The sequence below is a fragment of the Hakea prostrata genome, chromosome 3, assembly GCF_041222555.1.
Source record: "Hakea prostrata isolate BN-2017 chromosome 3, UWA_Hpros_2, whole genome shotgun sequence".
NCBI classification, from domain to species: domain Eukaryota; kingdom Viridiplantae; phylum Streptophyta; class Magnoliopsida; order Proteales; family Proteaceae; genus Hakea; species Hakea prostrata.
The window spans coordinates 54,204,393-54,223,170 of NC_142602.1; positions in this window are offsets into that span (position 1 = coordinate 54,204,393).

The following is an 18,778-nucleotide window of genomic DNA, read 5'->3' on the forward strand; positions in this document are numbered from 1 at the left end:
TAACTTATGGTTATTGTGCATTATTTAAACTTGGTGTTTTTTGATTTATTGATTCAAGTTTCTGGTCCAAGGTTCTTTATTATTCATTTCTAAGAAACTTTGAGTCACTTCTGGACCTATGACTCAAGGATATTTCATTACTGTGTTCTGTGGTTATGATTGTCCAAAAACTTTGGGCTCTGATACCATTCTGTCACATCCACCCAGCTAGTACCCTATCTGGAATACCTAAGTGTGTGATCCACAGCGTCGAAGATCAAGTTTAAGAACTATCATATCTACTTAGCACAATAACATAATCAAAAGCAAGAATAAATCATTGTATTCAAGTAATTTAATAATAAAAATCAAGAAAGGATCACAGAAGGATCATAAAAGAATATCAGAGTGCGGATAACAAAATACCAATCAAAAGATAACTGTAAAGTATTGCGGAAATATATCACACAAACAAACGCAGAAGGTAGATAGAAATCTAGGCAAAGTCTAAAGCTATCACAATTAAAAATAAAATCTAGAAGAACAAGAGTAAACTAATCAAAATTCTTTTGTCGGCTCTTCTTCTTCTTTGATCCTCGCCTTCGTCACCTTAGGGTTGTGCTCTTGTAACTTTAGATCAGCTTCTAGCTCACGATCCCATCGGCGAATAAAACGATGTCGGCTACCATCAATAGGAGCCGTCAGTGTAGTCCAAACCTGTGTGTTGGTCACACCACTTGTCATGATCTTCTCCATTGATTTCCGAAGCTGTAACATGCAAGGAAGGGTCCTCTGTATCGTAGCACGGGTTCTCTTCCGATCCTACAAAAGCATCGAAAAACATGTCCCTGAAGGACAAGCTCAAGAAGAACTTAGCAAGTAGTTCAACCATAATAAACATCTTCACACACAATCCTAAGCAATATAAATGCCATGAGATGAGACAATGAATTCAAGTATGCTTCTAACTCTATATATGCTGGCCTCTACTAGCAAACACGCTTTAAGTCATAGCACTATACTCCTCTGGGTAGGTCTCAAATCACTCTCCCTCAACCTTCCTGGTATCTTTTTCTCCGTTGGTAATTGGATCCTGCATCCTTCTCAAACATTCTATGGCTGGGATTTAGGTTACCACTCTCTCACATCACCATTGGTCTGAGTATTGGCACGTGTTCAGGGTTAACCTTAGCCCAATGCAAATCATCTACTGAGTCATATCTACTTAGGGTTATATACATTCATTCCTCGCTTCCTGCGATCCTTTCCAGTATCCTTCCCCCTAGAGTCACCGTCTCATTCGGCTACGTAGACTCTTAACCCTATTGGTCATCCACACATAGTAAACGGGAAGCTCTCTTGTCCTCTCACGGGTTGGTTACCAGTCTTGAGTGCCCATGAGCCCAAGGCTACCACATGCAACCCTACCAATGAATGGCCCCCACAATGTGATTCATGTCCTCTCACGAGTTGATAAACAGTCTTCAGTGCTCACAAATCCCCATTGTTGCCACGGGTCACTCAGTCTCAATTCCCTTTCCGATAGGGTCAAATATGACAGGGGTTTCCCTAGCCAACACTTCTAGACGTGCCCTAGGTATGTTAACCAGTAGTCAGGGAAAGCGTCAAAGGCCACCATAGGAAAACATCCCATGCCACCTCCACTGGTGTCCAAAGACAGAAACGCCAAAAGGGCATTCCACATTCCACAACTACTACCTAGACATTGACATCATAGCATGATTCCACACATATCACATCATAATCCAAATCACATTCACATCATTCAATAATCAATTTCAATATGTAAATCACAATATGAGCATGCTACTGTAATTATAGAAGTAACATAATGTAAAGAAAGTAAAACAACAATAGCTAATTCATGCATTTGAATCATATCATAACAAGCATGTAACCATGCATATTATGAGTGAACGTACTCACCTTGAATTCGATTCATAAACTTCAAGAAAGAGATCAATGGGCAAGTCCAAAATCACCAAAATAACACTAAACAAACATGGGTTAAGCATTAGGAACAAACCCTAACGATCGGAGACGAAACGGAAGCAAAATAGAGCAAATTTTTTGTCACTGACTCAGCTGGGTCTCTCAGGTCTGATCGACCCACAGTGATTTGTACGGACAAAAAACCTAAATTGGTCATAACTCCTTTGTTTGACGTCCGATTACTCCGAAATTCGAAGGGGAGTTGCACAAAAACATACTAAGACCATCTATGATGATTCAATAATCAAACATGGTGAATAGAAAAGAATTCTAATGGAACCATAAAATAGGGTTTTTACCGAAATCGATCCGTGGATTTCACGGAGAGACTAGAGAGATAGGGGGTTTCACTCTAGGAAAAAAAGAACAATATTTCAAAATCAAGAATTGGAATTGGGAAGGGTCTAACGTGAAAGAAAAATCAAGGTCTTTGAATGATACCCATTCTTGAAGGTTACCCTAGAATTTCCCCTCAAAATCACTCCAAAGTAGAGTCACAAAGTGATAGAGGGAAAAAGGATTCACCCTAAAATTATGGGGATAGAAGGAAAGGTCATAACAATGGCATGAGACCTTCCTCTCAATCAAAAAGGTAGATAGAAAACAAAGAGAGAGTAACTCATGGTCTCATGCAAGATCAAAATATAGAAAACTCACCATATGGCTTCAAGGAAATATAGAGTGAATGAGGATTCACTCTAAGACTATGAGGATCATAGAATAGGCCATTACAATAGTGTAATACTTTCCTCACAATCAAAACAATTAGAAGAAATAGTAGAGAGAATAGATAACAGAAGAAAGAGATTGAAAACTAACCTTGTAGGAGAAGATTCAACGGAGAAACTCTAACAGATGCTTTGGGATCTTCCTTGGCTTCGAAGAGGAGGTTCTAAGGTCCTTCCCACATTCTCCAGAGGCTTTAAAACATAATGGGGCTGAAATCCACAAAGTTCTAATGTATAGAGCATAAAAAATTGAGTTTTACAAAACTGTCCCTGACCTTGTTGGTCTCTCAGCTGGGTATGTCAGGCCGATCGACCCAGGCTGACAGCAAGCCCAAAAACAAGGATTTCAAGCTCCAAACCTCAAAATTTTCAATGGGACTTTTCCCAACTCAACAAATGATTTACCTAACATTCAGGGACCTTCCAAAACATGTCCAACAACCAAGCTCTTCAACATCTAGATGCAATTTCTTCCCCAAATTAGACAAAGTTTCCAAATAGGGAACTCCACCATCAACTCCATGGTTTTTGGGTCAAACACCATGTCTTCAACTGAGATGGCCCACAATGTCTTCTTCCTTCACTTCGGGTCTTCGGATCTACACTAAGGGAGAGGTCTGACCTGACTTCTTAGAACCTTCCAAAGATTCAATATTGTACTCAAGGTCCAACTTCAAGGTCAAACACCAATCAAGCTCTTCTTCATCCAAAACAAATAGGGTGTTCAGGTTAGAGTTAGGTGGGATTTCACACTATCACCACTTTGAGTCAATTTACATTAGTAGTCCTTAAGAAGTTTTTTTTGTGCATAAAACAAATAAACTTAGGAGTGATATTACGCAGTTTAGATTAAAGCCACAAGAATCATTCTCAAAGCTCATGGAGATGTTTCAAGGCCTTCTCCAAGAATGTCCCCATCATAGAATTGAAAAATGGCATATTTGCCAAATAATTTTAAGTAGGAATCAATTACCATGCTAGGCAAATGTTAAAGTCAATGTGTCCTTCAAGTTTTACTACTTATGAGGATGAAAATAAAACTTGAAAGTTTTTAGTTGATCTAGCTGAAAAGACAAGGGAGAAGCTTGAAATTTTTAGTTGATCTAGCTGAAAAGATAAAGGAGTGGGAGTCCACTCAAGATAATGAAAGAGCAATAGGAGGTAGAGGTTACAACATCGATGGTATCATAACTAAAGAAGCTCATCTTGATGGTATCATTAAAATGATGGAAGCCATTATACCTAAAGCACCAAACCTAGTCCACCAAGTCAAACATCAAATTTCTATGAATGCCCCAACACTTTAGGGGGCAACACCACCAATAAAAATGTAAGTGCACTTTATCAGAATAAGTAGTACAACAATACTTACAATCCAGACTAGAGAAATTGTCCTAATTTTTCTTCGAACCAAGGGAAACATTGACGCCCCTCTGACTTCCAAAACTAAGGGCAACTTGGCACCCAAAGGCCCAACTTTGCACCACACAATTTTTAGCTACTTTTGCTATGCCTACTTTAGATCCCTAAACCAATTTTGCTAGGCCATCTCCCCAAGTACCTTACCAACAGCCCGCTGGTTTTACAAATACTGGAGAAGCAGTTAGAATTAGTGAGCTAGAAAAGAGTATGATCTTTCTCATGATAAGTCATAATAATGTAAAAAGACAATTCACCTAGCTTGCCACAACTTTGAATGAAAAGGAAAAAGAAAAATTATTTAGTCAACTAGAGCCTAATCCTAGACATCAAAGGTTGGCTCAACAAGGACTTCCTACGCCTAGCTTAATATCGTGCAAAGTCAAAAACTACAAGAGTCTTCCAACGAGTGCAAAGTTGTGTATGCTTTACATAATGGTAAAGAGTATCTACATGCTAGTACTTAGGGGTGTCAACGGTTCGGGTTGGGCCGGTTTCGGGCCGGGCCTAACGGTTTCGGGCTGAAAAATACTCAGCCCAAACACGGCCCATTAAGAAAATAATGGTTTCGGGCCGGTGCGGTTTGGGTTCGGGTTGACTAACGGTTTGGGCTAACAGTTTAAAATTGGGTTTACTAACGGTTCGGGTTTTCTAGCGGTATGTTTTGAGTACTTTGTTGATGTGTGAAATTTATCAAGAGCATGTAAACACATATAAACATTAAGTTCTCTCCAAGTCTCTTGTGTTCGGTGTTCAAACCAAAAACTTTTTTCTTCAAAGAAGTAAAAATTATAGAACTAATATATACAAATGAAAGTTGGCATCTTGATAAATTTTAGTGGGTTGTCTCTACTTATTCTACTCCCTCTTCTTAATACTTGTAAAATGGATCAAAATAAAGTATTTAAAGATTTTCAAATGATAATACCTGCTAAATATTCACTAAACCCATCTTTCAAATGGCAAAGGCTTTGACTAGCTTGTTGTTTGCATGTTCCAAAGCAAAACAATTAAGGAAAATAAATGAACACTTGGGGGTTTTCTTGTCTTTTACATTTAAATTTAATTTATTTAATTTATTAATAATGGGTTTAACGGGTTGGTTTGGGTTCGGGCTAGTTTCGGGCCAAACGGTTCGGGCTAGCGGGCCACACACGGGCTGGCTCGGCCCAGCCCAAACCATTGCGGGCTAAAGTTGTTCAGCCCAAACACAGCCCATTAAGCTTCGGTTCTGGCCGGTTCAGTCCGGTTTTAACGGTTCGAGTTAGGTTTTGACACCCTTACTAGTACTCCTAAACCTCTACCATATGACTCTCCTACTATTGAGGCTATTACAGTGCCTTCCATTCAAGGTCCATCTGACAGACCTGAAATGATTGTATATGGTTTGGTTGAAGAGACCCAAATGATCCTACTAAAAAAAAGAAAAGATCCCCTGATATAGTTTATACTCCACCTGCCCCTTATTCTAACATCTGGTTAATAAGAAGACAATCGCTTCTATAGAGAATTATGAGTTATTATAGTTATAAGCCTAAAAATCTTTGGAGAATGTACCACTCTCTAAACCACCCAAATGTCAACCCTACACTTCCAAAGTGGCTACCTCTTCACCACTGAAGAGGCTATACCATCGAAGTGGGTTCATTCTCAAGGCACAATGTCATATACACCTCATAATCTACTATCATTAGCTTAGACCCAATCTTTCCACTTTAACTTTGACCACAATGCCTAACAAGACTTACAAGGACAATGCTTATTAGTACAATATTTTTATTCTATTTCAGTCTTGCATTTATTTAACTTTTCAAGTAATGCTTAACATACAAGAATAATGAATAATCCATAACAAAAGAAATCCATTAGATTATTTGACCATGACAACATTGTAAAACACTTGCATGTATGCACATCAATCATGCACAGATTAATCATATCCTGAATTAGTTGATTATTCAATAAAAAATTATTGCATATGCCATCATGTATCAAAATACATAAATCTATGCCATGATAGTTAAAAAGATACAATAAAATTTTGCATAGGATGGACTGAGTTATAATACTCACAAATATGGAGTTATGATCCTATATTTTTTAAGTTAAATACCTTCCTTTACCAAATTATAATTTTACCGTTGCATCACCAATCATATCAAATCTTAATCTTTTTTTACAAAGACATGTACAACCATAGTGTAAGGCCACTCTGTACAGTCCAACATGATACTGACTTTGATCGGATTTCGTACATACCCGTACTTCATCAACCGTTTTTCCCACTTTCTGATCGAATTCAGGGTTTTTCATAAGCACAAGAAAAGTAGGTCTTTGGATGCTCTTTCCAACATATATTTAATTGCTCGATTGTGACACATAACAAAGAAGTTACAATCGATATAGTATGCAGGGTATATCTTTCAAAAAGACAAAAGGGCTGATCCGAACGACAATCCAATTCCGGATAAGGGATTTCCAATCTCACACAGTGATCAAGCTACTAGGGAACCTCCCCAAAGATTCCTGAAGCCAACCTACTGGTTTTCCCTCTCACAAATAGCAGCCCTTTCAAACTCTTGTCACCCTTTCGGCTCTTTGGGAATACTATAACATGATTATCCACTCTTCTACCCCCCAAAAGATTCCTGAAGCCATGGTGCATTTACAACAAGCAATCCATGCATTCCCCCCCCCCCCCAACCCCTCTTCATCTTCCTGATAATCTACCTCTCTTATCCGATGGGAACCTCCACCTCAGGGCAAGATCAAATTAAATGTGGATGACTCTTCTTTTATTAATCCAAAATGCTCAAGGATTGGTGGTATAGCACGTGACTCGTGTCGTCAAGTGGTGTTTGCTTTTGGACAAGGAACGAGTTCTCAGGACTCTCTTACAGCCGAGGCACAAGCAGTTCGTCGCGGTCTTTGTCTCGGTCTCAACCTCCAACTCACACATATCCAAGTAGAAAGCAATAAGCAGTTGCTTGTTCTTTCCCTTACACATACGGAATCTTGTGGAAGTTGGAAAATCTGACACCTCATTTCCGACATCCATAGGCTAGCAGCATCCTTTACTGAATGTTCCTTCTCCTACATCCCTCATGAAGCCAATTTTGCCGCCGATGAACTTGCTAAAGTAGCGGCCCGCACACAGGATTGGTTCATATACCATTTCTCCCCACCCCCACCACTTTTTATCTTGGATTATACTCTTTGACTCTAATGTGTAAGATCCCCCAGGGATTTCAGTTAAATAAATAAAACTTTTAATTTTCTCACAAAAAAAAACGCAACTAGGGAATTAAAAAACCATAATTTCAAGTAATCTAAGTTTTGAGAAATTTGATCCATTAGGTGTTTGCTTTGGCATGAACATGTCCCCAAATTTGAGTACGGTGATGATTTTTGCATAACCCTTTTACAATTTTCACCTCTCTCTTATTTCTTCTATCTTTTCTCCCTCAAACAACTCCCCTTCTCTCCCTCTCTGTTTACTTCTCTTTTTCTCTTTCTCTCTTTCTCAATCTTCTCTCTCTTTCTCCACACAAAACCCTCACCCCATGTACTTTTTATTCTTTCTATATTTTATAATTTTATTTATCTTAATAATAGTAATTGGTGACAATTATTCGCTAGGTGTCACCATTTCTCTTTCTTCCTTTATGTAAACTCTGACGTCTTCTCTTGAAGGTAATATATTTCTCTTATTTATTCCTTTCTTTATCTTCCAATTAACACCTATGCTCTTCTTCCTTTATGTACTCCACCTTTTTTGTCACATTTTCTCATTTAAGGCATTGAGTTAGAATAATAGGCTTTAGATAAATAATTGCAAGTCACATTGGGGTCTTACGGTTCTACTACAGGTTAACTTCTTAATACTTCTAAGTGTATAAAATTACGTAAGTCATTTTCCTGTCTTTTGTTCAGTAGAATTCCGTCATATGAGAGACCGATAGACGAAAATGTATATCGACCCAGTTATGAATAAGGGGTACAAATGTCACTAATTATTAATCTAGGATATAGAACATACTAACATAATATTAAAATAATAATATAATGAGATGCAATGCATTACAACCATCGTTTGATGAGATTTTTTCATAAATATTGTACCTAGTGCATGAGGAATTTTTTAATTAAACGCACCCCCTTAAAATTTGCACAAGGTCACAAGCATGGAAAGAAATTTCGGCGAAATTCGCCGAAATTCGCCAGCTTCGCCCCCTGGCGAAACAAAACCAGGGGCGAAACGAGATGTTTAAATGGTTGCCAGAAAATCGAAATGTCGCTGGAAAATCGTTGATTTCCCGGCGAACCAAACGAAAATTGCCGGATTTAGTGCTGTTTTTGCCAGATCGTTGAAGGAGATGGAGAAGAAGAAGAAAGAAAGAGAGAAACATAAATAAACTGAAGAGTAATACCACCGGTGGTGCTGTTTTTCTGGATCGTTGAAAGAGATGAAGAAGAAGAAAGAAAGAAATAGAGAAAGAGAAAAAAACACAGTGAGACAGATCTTGGCTTGCAGCGGCGAACCATCAGAATAGCAGCAGCGGCGAACCATCCGAGTAGCAGCGGCGAACCATCCATCAGAGTTGCAGCGGCGTCGACAAGAAGAAATGAGAAAGAAACGAACTCAAAACCTGAAACTTCTGAAGTGCAGGTTGAATAGATTTTATTATTTTAAAATAAATCACGTTGAAGAGGTCTTGTTTATTTACATTAATGGGGAGACAAGCATTTAATGCTTGTTTTGTCTTTATCTCACCTCAGTATTTGGAAGTACTCAGAAGACTCAGAATGAAAAAGCTTTTTGGGCGAAATTTCAAAGCCCAAGTTCGGCGAAATGTAGGCGAAATTTCGTCATTTCGCTCGGTTCGCTGCCCAGCGAACCGGGCGAAACGAACGAAATTTCTTTCTTTGGTCACAAGTAACTCTCGTCTCTTAATAAAATTAGTTTTTTAAACAAAAGTTCAAATGATAACCAAAATAAAAAAAATTTCAAATGGCAATGGGGATTTTTTATTTCTTAGAGGGTGCGGAACTGAGGTCTTAAATTATGTTGTTGATGATCACAAAAAGGCCTTGATATGACAACCCAAGATTTTTATGGAGTGAAGTTTTATTGATGACTTAAGCTCTACGGTGCCAAAGAGAGTCATGCCTGGGACACGCCAAAATAATTGAATGATAGATAATACTTTTAGTCGGGGATCTTGTTGACTCTAATTACAACTTGCCTTGTGGGAAGGGAAAAAGATCTTAAGGACTTCTACTCTGATTGGATCAAAATTTGTTTGATTTCACTCCAAGTTGGTCTTTTGTGTTCCATCAATCTAGATTCTAACCCTAGTTTTCTTGATATAGAGATAACATGAAACGTTATCGGACTATTGGTCTTGGTTGGTTCTGAATCTGGAAATATCAATCCCAATATGATTCTTGGAATCAAATTTCCGAATCCCAAATCTTATCAATGGGATATCTGAAAAGCTCTAAATGGTTGGTAATCAAATCTAGCTCAATTAATAACAATACGAATAAACCCGAACTAGGATTCAATTTAGCGGATCCATTCCAAATCCAGCTCAAGTCAAACTAATCTTGATTTTTGAAATCTGAACCAATTGGTTAACCATGCCAGAGTTTTCAGGATGTGGCATGCTCTCGTTTAGTATGTGTTTGGTAACGTTTCTTTTCTGAAAAACCAGTTTTTATGCAGAACCATTTTTTAATGTTTCTGTGCTAAAAGACCGTTCTTTGCTTGAAAATGGCATTTGATAAATCCGTTCTGAAAATATTTTCAGAACACTAATAATAGAATAAGTTGGTGTTTTTTTCTTTTTCTTTTTTGGGTTGAAAAATAAAATTGGTGTTTGATAAACTCGTTTGAAAGCTTCCATTTGAACCAATTTTATCACTTTTGATTATGTTCTTTAGTAAAAACATCTTTTTGATGTTCTGCAAAAAGCGTTCTTTAGAACACTTTTCTGACTGGTTCGTTCTTAAAGAACAGAAGAACGAACCGTTTTATCAAATGCCTCTAACTCGTTCTTCCATTCCCAAAGAATAGAAGACTGCCAAAAATATTTTTTAAGAACGTTATCAAACGCGTCCTTATATTCTCTAGCTTGTTCTGCGAAGCCTTCCAACTGTGACCTTATGCACCCCTCCTCATTCTCCCTTGTCGATAGGAGCCTTCTACTCTCCCATTAAAACATGACACAACAATCAAATAATGCACCCTATAAAATTCAAAGAGGAGGAGGGTGACTTTTTGGCCCTTACCGTTGTGCGTAACTCATCAAACTGAGAAGATTCTCATGTAGCCACCGCGCTTGTTTGTTCAACTATGCCACCATGGCAGTGTGCACACGCTGCCATGTGCACACGCACACAGCATGTGTGAGCCAAGGGAGTCAAAATTGAACCAAATCGAGACTATCATTTGGGGTCGAACAGCATCACACTTGGAGCAGTGATTCCTCTTCCCAATTCAATTTAATTCAAAACTGAAATTCTTTAATTTGTAAACCATGGTTGTACAAGTGTTTTTCTTTATAAAATTGTTGTGATTTATGGTCTATCCATAATCCAGCCGTCACCATTGCTGTTATTTTTAAGTGTTATGAGAGACCTTCCATGCCACAAGATGGTTGTGATCTGTTACTGCAGGAAAATGAGCATATGTGAATGAAAATCGTTCATTAAGAGAAATTTTGGGAAATAAGTATGAAATAATTATGGTTGATTGGGTGTTTCAAATCCCAAAGATGGTTCATGCATGGAAGTTAATAAACATTTGGGTTTTACAGTTCCCAAGTAAGGTTCATGAATGGAGTGTTATGGGTCTTTCATTTCCCAAGAGACCTCTCATTTTCAAGCTTCATTAATAAATGACCGAAGCTTTTCGTTTCCCAAACTTGATTCATTAATAACCGAAGCTCTTCATTTTCCAAGTTTGGTTGTAAATGAAAAAAAGCTTTTCCTTTCCCAAACTTGTTAATGAGACATTGATGGTAGTATAGAATGTACCAAAGATCTCTACTATAAATTGGGATCCCCCTTAGATGAAGATTGTCTTTTGGGATTTCTTTTTCTTGTGATTTAAGTGTTCTGCTATGATTGCCTTGAGAGTCTTCATAATATTTTGTGGGTCTTGTTAATGGATTATTGGAGTTCTCCCTTTGACAAGTAGAAGGTTTTGGAATTATTCCCTCATCCAATTTTAAAGTCATGCTAAAGTTCTTTTGAGAGTTTTGTTATTTTGTGGTATTGCGATGATAAAAGGAAGGCATATATCAAGTTTGTTGTAGCGGTCTACTTTGTGTTAAGAATACCATTGTTCGTTGTTGTATCATAGGAGACAGAGGTCCGTTGAATCTTCGAGCACATTCCTAAGGGGACGAATTTGTTTTAAGGAAAGCGTCTAACGCGCCTCGATAGTTTTCCTTTATTCTTCTCATTTCGGTTCAGGCTCTGTTTACATTTCTTTCCAATTATTGTCTTAATTATTTATCCCCTTGATTATATTTATAATATGGCTAACAATCTTAAAACAGATCCTTTAAGGCATAAGATATGGTTTCTTATTCTAAGCATAAAAGAATAGAAAAGATCCAACCTTTGGCAGAGAAGATGGAAATCTTTGAGGGGCCTGTTCTTAATACTCTTTTAAATTTTTGGAAAAATAAATTACTTATTGCAGATGATGCTAACCTCGACAATCTCAAACGTTTACGTTGTGTGAATGAATGGAAAGTTAGCATTGGTTGAATTACTTATTGTTTGGTACAAGTACGGTGAAAGCCATCTTAATTTTATTCATGAGAGGCTATCCTCATCAATTGATCTATTCGACATCAATGGTGAGGGCTGAGAGTTTCTTGGATACTTTAGTTGTTAAGAAACTCCATAAGCTACTATTAAAATTGCTTGATGCTCCTATTCTAAAGATCTATTGAAGTGGGACCATATGATATTTTCACAAATCTTATGATGTTTGAAACATTAGTACAAGACTACTATATAATTGCATGTTATATGTAATTTTAATTCAAAATGGAAATATTCATTGAGATGTTACATAGTGGTTCATTGCTTTAGCATGAAAACATTCCTTAAATTCTGAGAATGGGCATACAAGGATGACTACCATGAACTTTTTATCTCTCTATTTGGTTGTTTGGAATGTTAACCTATCATTATAGGTTATAGTTTTATTTACTTTACTTTTTCAATTTATTTAACGTAAAGAGAAAGAAAGTTGAAAGGAAGAAAAGATGATGTTATGTACTACTTGTGATACGGAGAAATTATGATCAGACCGGGTTCATACCTGGTCCGACCTTCGACCCCGGTCGAGACGTAGAGAACCGACTCGCTCCCGAGCGAACCGGATCCAAAAGATTGGCTTGCTGAAGAAGAAAGCTTATTCGGTTGCAAGCGTGCCCTAGGGTAATCACTCTAATGATGGCAGACTTGAATTGACGGCTGCGGATAATCATTATCGAAGGGATAATCATCGCATAACCTAAAGGTTATCTCAGGAGTCCTCTACTAGTCCAAACTAGTAGAAGTCTATTGCTCAACGGATCTAACTGATAAGATCCAACGACTACCCGAAGAAGGCTCAAGTGCATCCAACGAAGGAGATTCGAAGGTACACTCTATATAAATCTCACTACCATACAAGGTGAGGGGATCGAAAAGAATACTATTTGAGACTCAGGTTCAGATACATACTGATAGACCTAAACTATCAGCGATCTGCTATCTAGATCACCTTTCCCAGTTCTTCATTCCTTAGCTCTGTGCTTCTAGCAGAGCCGTTTGTGATTAAGTTCATCAACTGACTTAGCCTTCGGAGGTGGACTCCCGACCCCAGCGGTCGGGCCACATCTGACGCTTTCGTTTTGCAAGTCATCACGAGGAGATCTAAGGGCTGAGCAGATTTTGGACGCATCAATTGGCGCCGTCTGTGGGAAACAACTTGAAAAGCCATGGTGACTAGATCAGCAGCCGCAGCAGCCGCTACACAACGCAATTCCGGTGTTCAGATCCCTGGAGTGAATAATCCAGATATTCCCCAGGAAAGCCAAAATCCTATCGAGGTAAATGGTGTCCAGGGAGGATGTAATCCTCCTCCTGATACACTCCAAGATCAATTGGATCAGGTAAAGATTCAACTCTTGGAGGTGAGCCAAGCACTCCGCATGCTCACCAGACGAGTGGTTTTACCATAAGAACCTGATCAGCGCGATTCAGGGAGACGTGCATTACCACGTCACCAGAGATTGGCTGAAGACCGGAATATTGGTCAGAATTTTCGTGAAGGAGACCGAGGACTTAGGAGGATCGATGATCAACCGAGGCGAGACGATCGGTTTGATAGACCGCAAGAGAGTACAACTGATTCAAATACAAGGTTGGATACAGGGGGTAAGAACTCACTCACCCACTTTCAGAAGAACCGTTCGTGATGATCGAGCGATCGCGACGAGCGTAATGCTCGTGAAGGACGGGCTGTTCGTGATGATCGAGTAGCACGGGATGATCGTGTTAATCGAGGTCGTGATCATATTGTCGAAGATCACCCGACCCGCATTGGTCAGAATTGGCCAACATCAATGAGAAATTAGGCGCGGTTGGCTAAGGGAAGAATAACTGAAGATATTTACTCAGTCATTCGGAAGACTCCCTTTGCCGAGCCAATTGCGGGATATCAGTTTCCCCGTAGCTTCCGTTTGCCTACCTTTTCAACATTTGATGGCTCCGGAGATCCAACAGCTCACATCGGCTATTACCAACGACCATGGCGCTTTCGTGTAATTCGATGAAATTTTATGCAGGGTTTTTGGTTCATCTCTCACCGGAGCAAGCACGAAGTGGTTTTCGAACCTCCCTCTCGGAAGGATCGTAACTTTGACGAATTGGCGTGCCAATTCATAGGGCGACTCCTCAGTGGAATACAGGTCAAGAAAACGGAAGAAACCTTGTTTATCGTCAAACAAGGAAAGAACGAATCAATCAGAGAGTTTCTGAAAAGATTCAACAAAGTGACGATGGAGATAGAAAATTTGGATGAACAAGTAGCCAAAACTGCTCTATTCACGGGACTCACTAATCGGAAACTAAGTACACTCCATTGAATGCTCCTCGGGCTGATATTTTAAATATCCTCAAAAGAAAAAATATTTTAAAGTGGCCGCCTAAAATTCTTTTGAAACTCGGAGAGCAGCAGGATCGAGAAAAGTATTGCCGATTCCACAAGGACTATGGTCATTATACTAATGACTGTCGTCATCCCAAGGCAGATATTGAGAGATTGATATCTCGGGGACATCTCGTCCGGGCCGTTAGCGTAAGAAGGGAAGAGCCACGTGAGCCACGTGCGGCTGCTCCTAAAAGGGATCGTTCGGTTAGTTCGGAACGATCAAGGGAGGCCCCGAAGTCTAAGAAAGGCAAGGAGGTGATTGAAGCTACTCGGTCACCGATCCTTACCATCTTTGGGGGACCAGAGCCCGAATCACTCGAGTCTCGAAAACAAAATCCAAATTTGTTGGAACCGGAGAGACGCAGAAGCAGCGTAAGAAGCCTGAATGGTGAAGATTCTATCACCTTTAGCGAGGAAGACGAAAGAGATGTTTGTTTACCTCATGATGATGCTATAGTCATCAAGGTAGAGATTGCACGACGGGAAGTGCATAGAGTTTTGATTGATACAGGGTCTGCAGCTGACCTAATTTCCTACGAAGTGTATCAAAAATTGAAGGTGGATCAGGACTTGATGAAACCTTCATCCACACATCTATATGGTTTTGCGGGGTCATCTCAGAGTGGCGGAAGGATCGGTCCAGTTGGATTTATCCATTGGAAGTTTTCCTAAGGAAACAACTGTTCGAATCAATTTTTTGGTGGTGCGGGAACTGCCAGCTTATAATATGATCCTTGGGCGACCATCTTTATCCAAGATAGGTGGTATTGTTTCAACAAAGCACATGAAGATAAAATTCCCGACTGATATAGGAATTGGTCAAGTCTCCTCTGACCAAAAGATCTCTCGGCAGTGTTACGTTGCCTATTTAAAAGACAAGGAGGGCCCGAGGAAGGTAAATCGCCTGCCCCATAGAAGTTCGAGATGATCGGGAAGAGATAGAGATGCAAAGACCCGAACCAGTGGAGAAGCTAGAACAAATCCAGCTGTGTACCGAGGATGAGAAAAAGATTACTTATATCGGGTCTGAACAGCTGGAAGAATTTAAAGATGAGTTGAAGTTATTTCTTCAACAAAATAAGGATGTATTTGCATGGTCTGCTGAGGACATGCCCGGAATCGATCGGGCCATTGCAGAGCACAAACTCGGGATAGATCCTAAGGCGAAACCAAGTGATACGTAAAAGAAGAAATTTCTCCATTGAAAAATATGAAGCCGTTCGAAGCGAAGTTGAAAAACTTAAGAATTCTGATTTCATAGAACCAATTGAGTGCCCAACTTGGTTGGCCAACGTGGTAATGGTAAAAAAGGCGAATGGGGAGTGTAGGATGTGTACAGACTACAAAGATCTTAACAAAGCTTGCTCAAAAGATTGCTACCCGTTGCCTCGGATTGACCTCTTGATAGATGCGACTGCAGGATATGAAACTTTAAGTTTCATGGATGCCTACTCGGGGTATAATCGAGATCCTTATGAATAAGGAGGATGAGAAGTATACGGCTTTCATGACTGATCGTGAAAGCTATTATTACAAGGTCATGCCTTTTGGCCTGAAGAATGCAGGAGCAACATATCAGAGGGCCGTCAACAAGATTTTCAAAGAGCTGATAGGAAAGAATGTTGAAGCTTATGTTGACGACATGCTAGTGAAAAGCTTTACAAAAGCAAATCATATTGCAGATTTGACTGAGGTATTCTCAGTGCTGCGGAAATATCAAATGAAGCTAAACCCAGAAAAAATGTGCCTTTGGAGTCTCCTCGGGCAAATTTTTGGGCTTCATGGTATCACAGAGGGGAATTGAAGCTAATCCTGCCAAAATACAAGCTTTGATTGATATGGAGGCTCCCAAAACTGTTCGGGATGTGCAGCGTTTAACAGGGAGAGTTGCTGCTTTAAATCGATTCATCTCCAAGTCTGGAGAAAAATGTTTGCCTTTCTTCAAGGCACTTAAAGACCCGAAGGGCAATAAGGAAGCGAAATGGACCGAAGAGTGCCAGAAAGCTTTCGAGGAATTAAAAGAAGCACTTGGACATCCACCGATCCTGTCCCCGACCAGAGAAGGGGGAAATATTACAGCTATATCTAGCGACGTCCCTTTCAGCGGTCGGTGCAAGTACTTGTTCGTGAAAAAGATAAAAAACAATGGCCGATTTACTATGTAAGCCACGTGTTGCTAGATGCGGAGACAAGATATTCACAGATTGAGAAGCGTGCTCGGCTCTCATGATGGCCGCCAGGAAGCTAAGGCCATATTTTCGTGCTCATCCAATTGAGGTATTTACAACTTTTCCTCTTAGTAAAGTTCTTAACAAACCCGATTTGTCCGGAAGGATGGTGTCCTGGTCGGTTGAACTCAGCGAGTTCCAAGTAAGTTTTAAGCCCGTAACCGCAATCAAGGCTCGGGCATTAGCCGACTTTGTAGTAGAAACTACCGCACCGGTGGAACCCACCATTGAGGATCCCATTATACCAACCACTTGGGAGGTATATGTGGATGGTTCGAGTAATAAAGATGGAGCAGGAGCTGGAATTCTATTAAAAAGTCCAGCAGGATTTATTATTCGATATGCTTTGAGATTCGCATTTGAAGCAAGTAATAACGGCTGCAGAATATGAGGCTCGATAGCAGGACTTCGGTTGTCAAAAGCAGTATCTATTGCAGATGTTACTATTTATAGTGACTCTCAACTTATAGTCAACCAAGTCCAGGGGGAGTATGGTATTAAAGAACCATGCTTGCAGAAATATCAAGAGATAGTGCAGGCATTTCAAAACCAATTTCGGAATTTGAAAATATCTCGGATTTCGAGGAATGAAAATTCAAGTGGCGAGATGAGCTATCCCGACTAGCCAATGCCAAGGAAAAGAATCTAGACCCTTCGGTCTACATTGAAGAGATAACTTTTCCAAGTTATCATGAGAAAGAAATTTCTTATATTGAAGCGAACGTTCTTCGGATGGATCCGATAATCGAGTATCTAAGGGATGACAAATTACCCGAGGATCCAATAGAGGCAAGGTTGATCAAGATTCGATCAGCTAGATTTGTCATTCAGAATGGGAGACTATACAAAAGATCTTATGCTGGACCCCTTATGATATGTATAGGCCTCGAAGGAGCAAAATCAGCTTTGGCTGAGGTTCATGAAGGAATTTGTGGAGCTCACATGGGTGGACGGGCCCTGGCTCACAAAATTCTGAGACTTGGGTTATATTGGCCTAAGGTCCAAGAGGCTGCTATGGAATATGTTCGTCGATGTGGTAACTCTCAAATTCATGCTACAATGATCGGAGCGCCCGGCGGAAACTATGACTTCAATTCTAAATCCCATTCCCTTTGCGATGTGGGGAATTGATATCATGGGCAAATTCATCAAGGCATTAGGCGGACGGGAATATCTGATAGTAGCAATTGATTACTTCACAAAATGGGTAGAAGCCAGTGCACTGGCGGCAATTACTGAGAAAAAAGTGGAGAAATTCGTGCTTGAATCAATCATATATCGCTTTGGGATTCCAAAGATTATTGTCATTGACCATGATACTCAATTCGACTTTCCACAATTTGAGCAATTCCTTGGAACATATATGATCGAGCATCGTATGTCCTCAGTGGCATACCCCCAAAGCAATGGACAGGTAGAGGTTACTAACCGAACGCTACTGGAAGGAATAAAGAGAAGACTCGAAGCTGACAAAGCTTCTTGGGTCGAAGAACTTCATAATGTACTGTGGGCTTATAGAACTACGGTTCGAACACCCACAGGAGAAACTCCATTCAGGTTGGCATATGGATCCGAAGCATTGGCACCAGTGGAGATAATGGCGGGGACATTACGGGATCGTGAGTTCGAGGAAAAAGCAAATGAACAAGGACTGCTTGATAGTCTTGATTTGTTGGACGAAGTTCGGGCAAAGGCAATAGCACGAACTCAACATTATCAAAGAAGGATAGCGTCTCATTATAATACTCGAGTGAAGAATCGTCGGTACTTAGCCGGAGATTTGGTGTTGAGAAACACCCTAGCTTCCGACCCGCGTCACCAAAGAAAATTGGACCCTTCCTGGGAAGGACCTTATATGGTTGTGAAACTGGTCGGTTCAGGAGCTTACAGGCTGAAGAACATCAACACCCAGAAAGAGTTGGATCGTTCGTGGAATGCTAGGCATCTCAAAAAGTTTTATCCTTGATGATGATTTCAATTTTGTTCGCGATGTAATCATTTTCAACTCAATCAATGCAATTTTTGGCTTTCAACAAACTATCTTTTGATTGGGGGGCATCATACACTACATTCAAGAACAAGATCTAACTATAAGGCATCGGATGAAAATTCGTGTGGGTCCTTCAACACTTATGGAAAATTTTCGGACTTTCTTAAGTCGAGGCATCGGATGAAAATCCGAGTGAGTT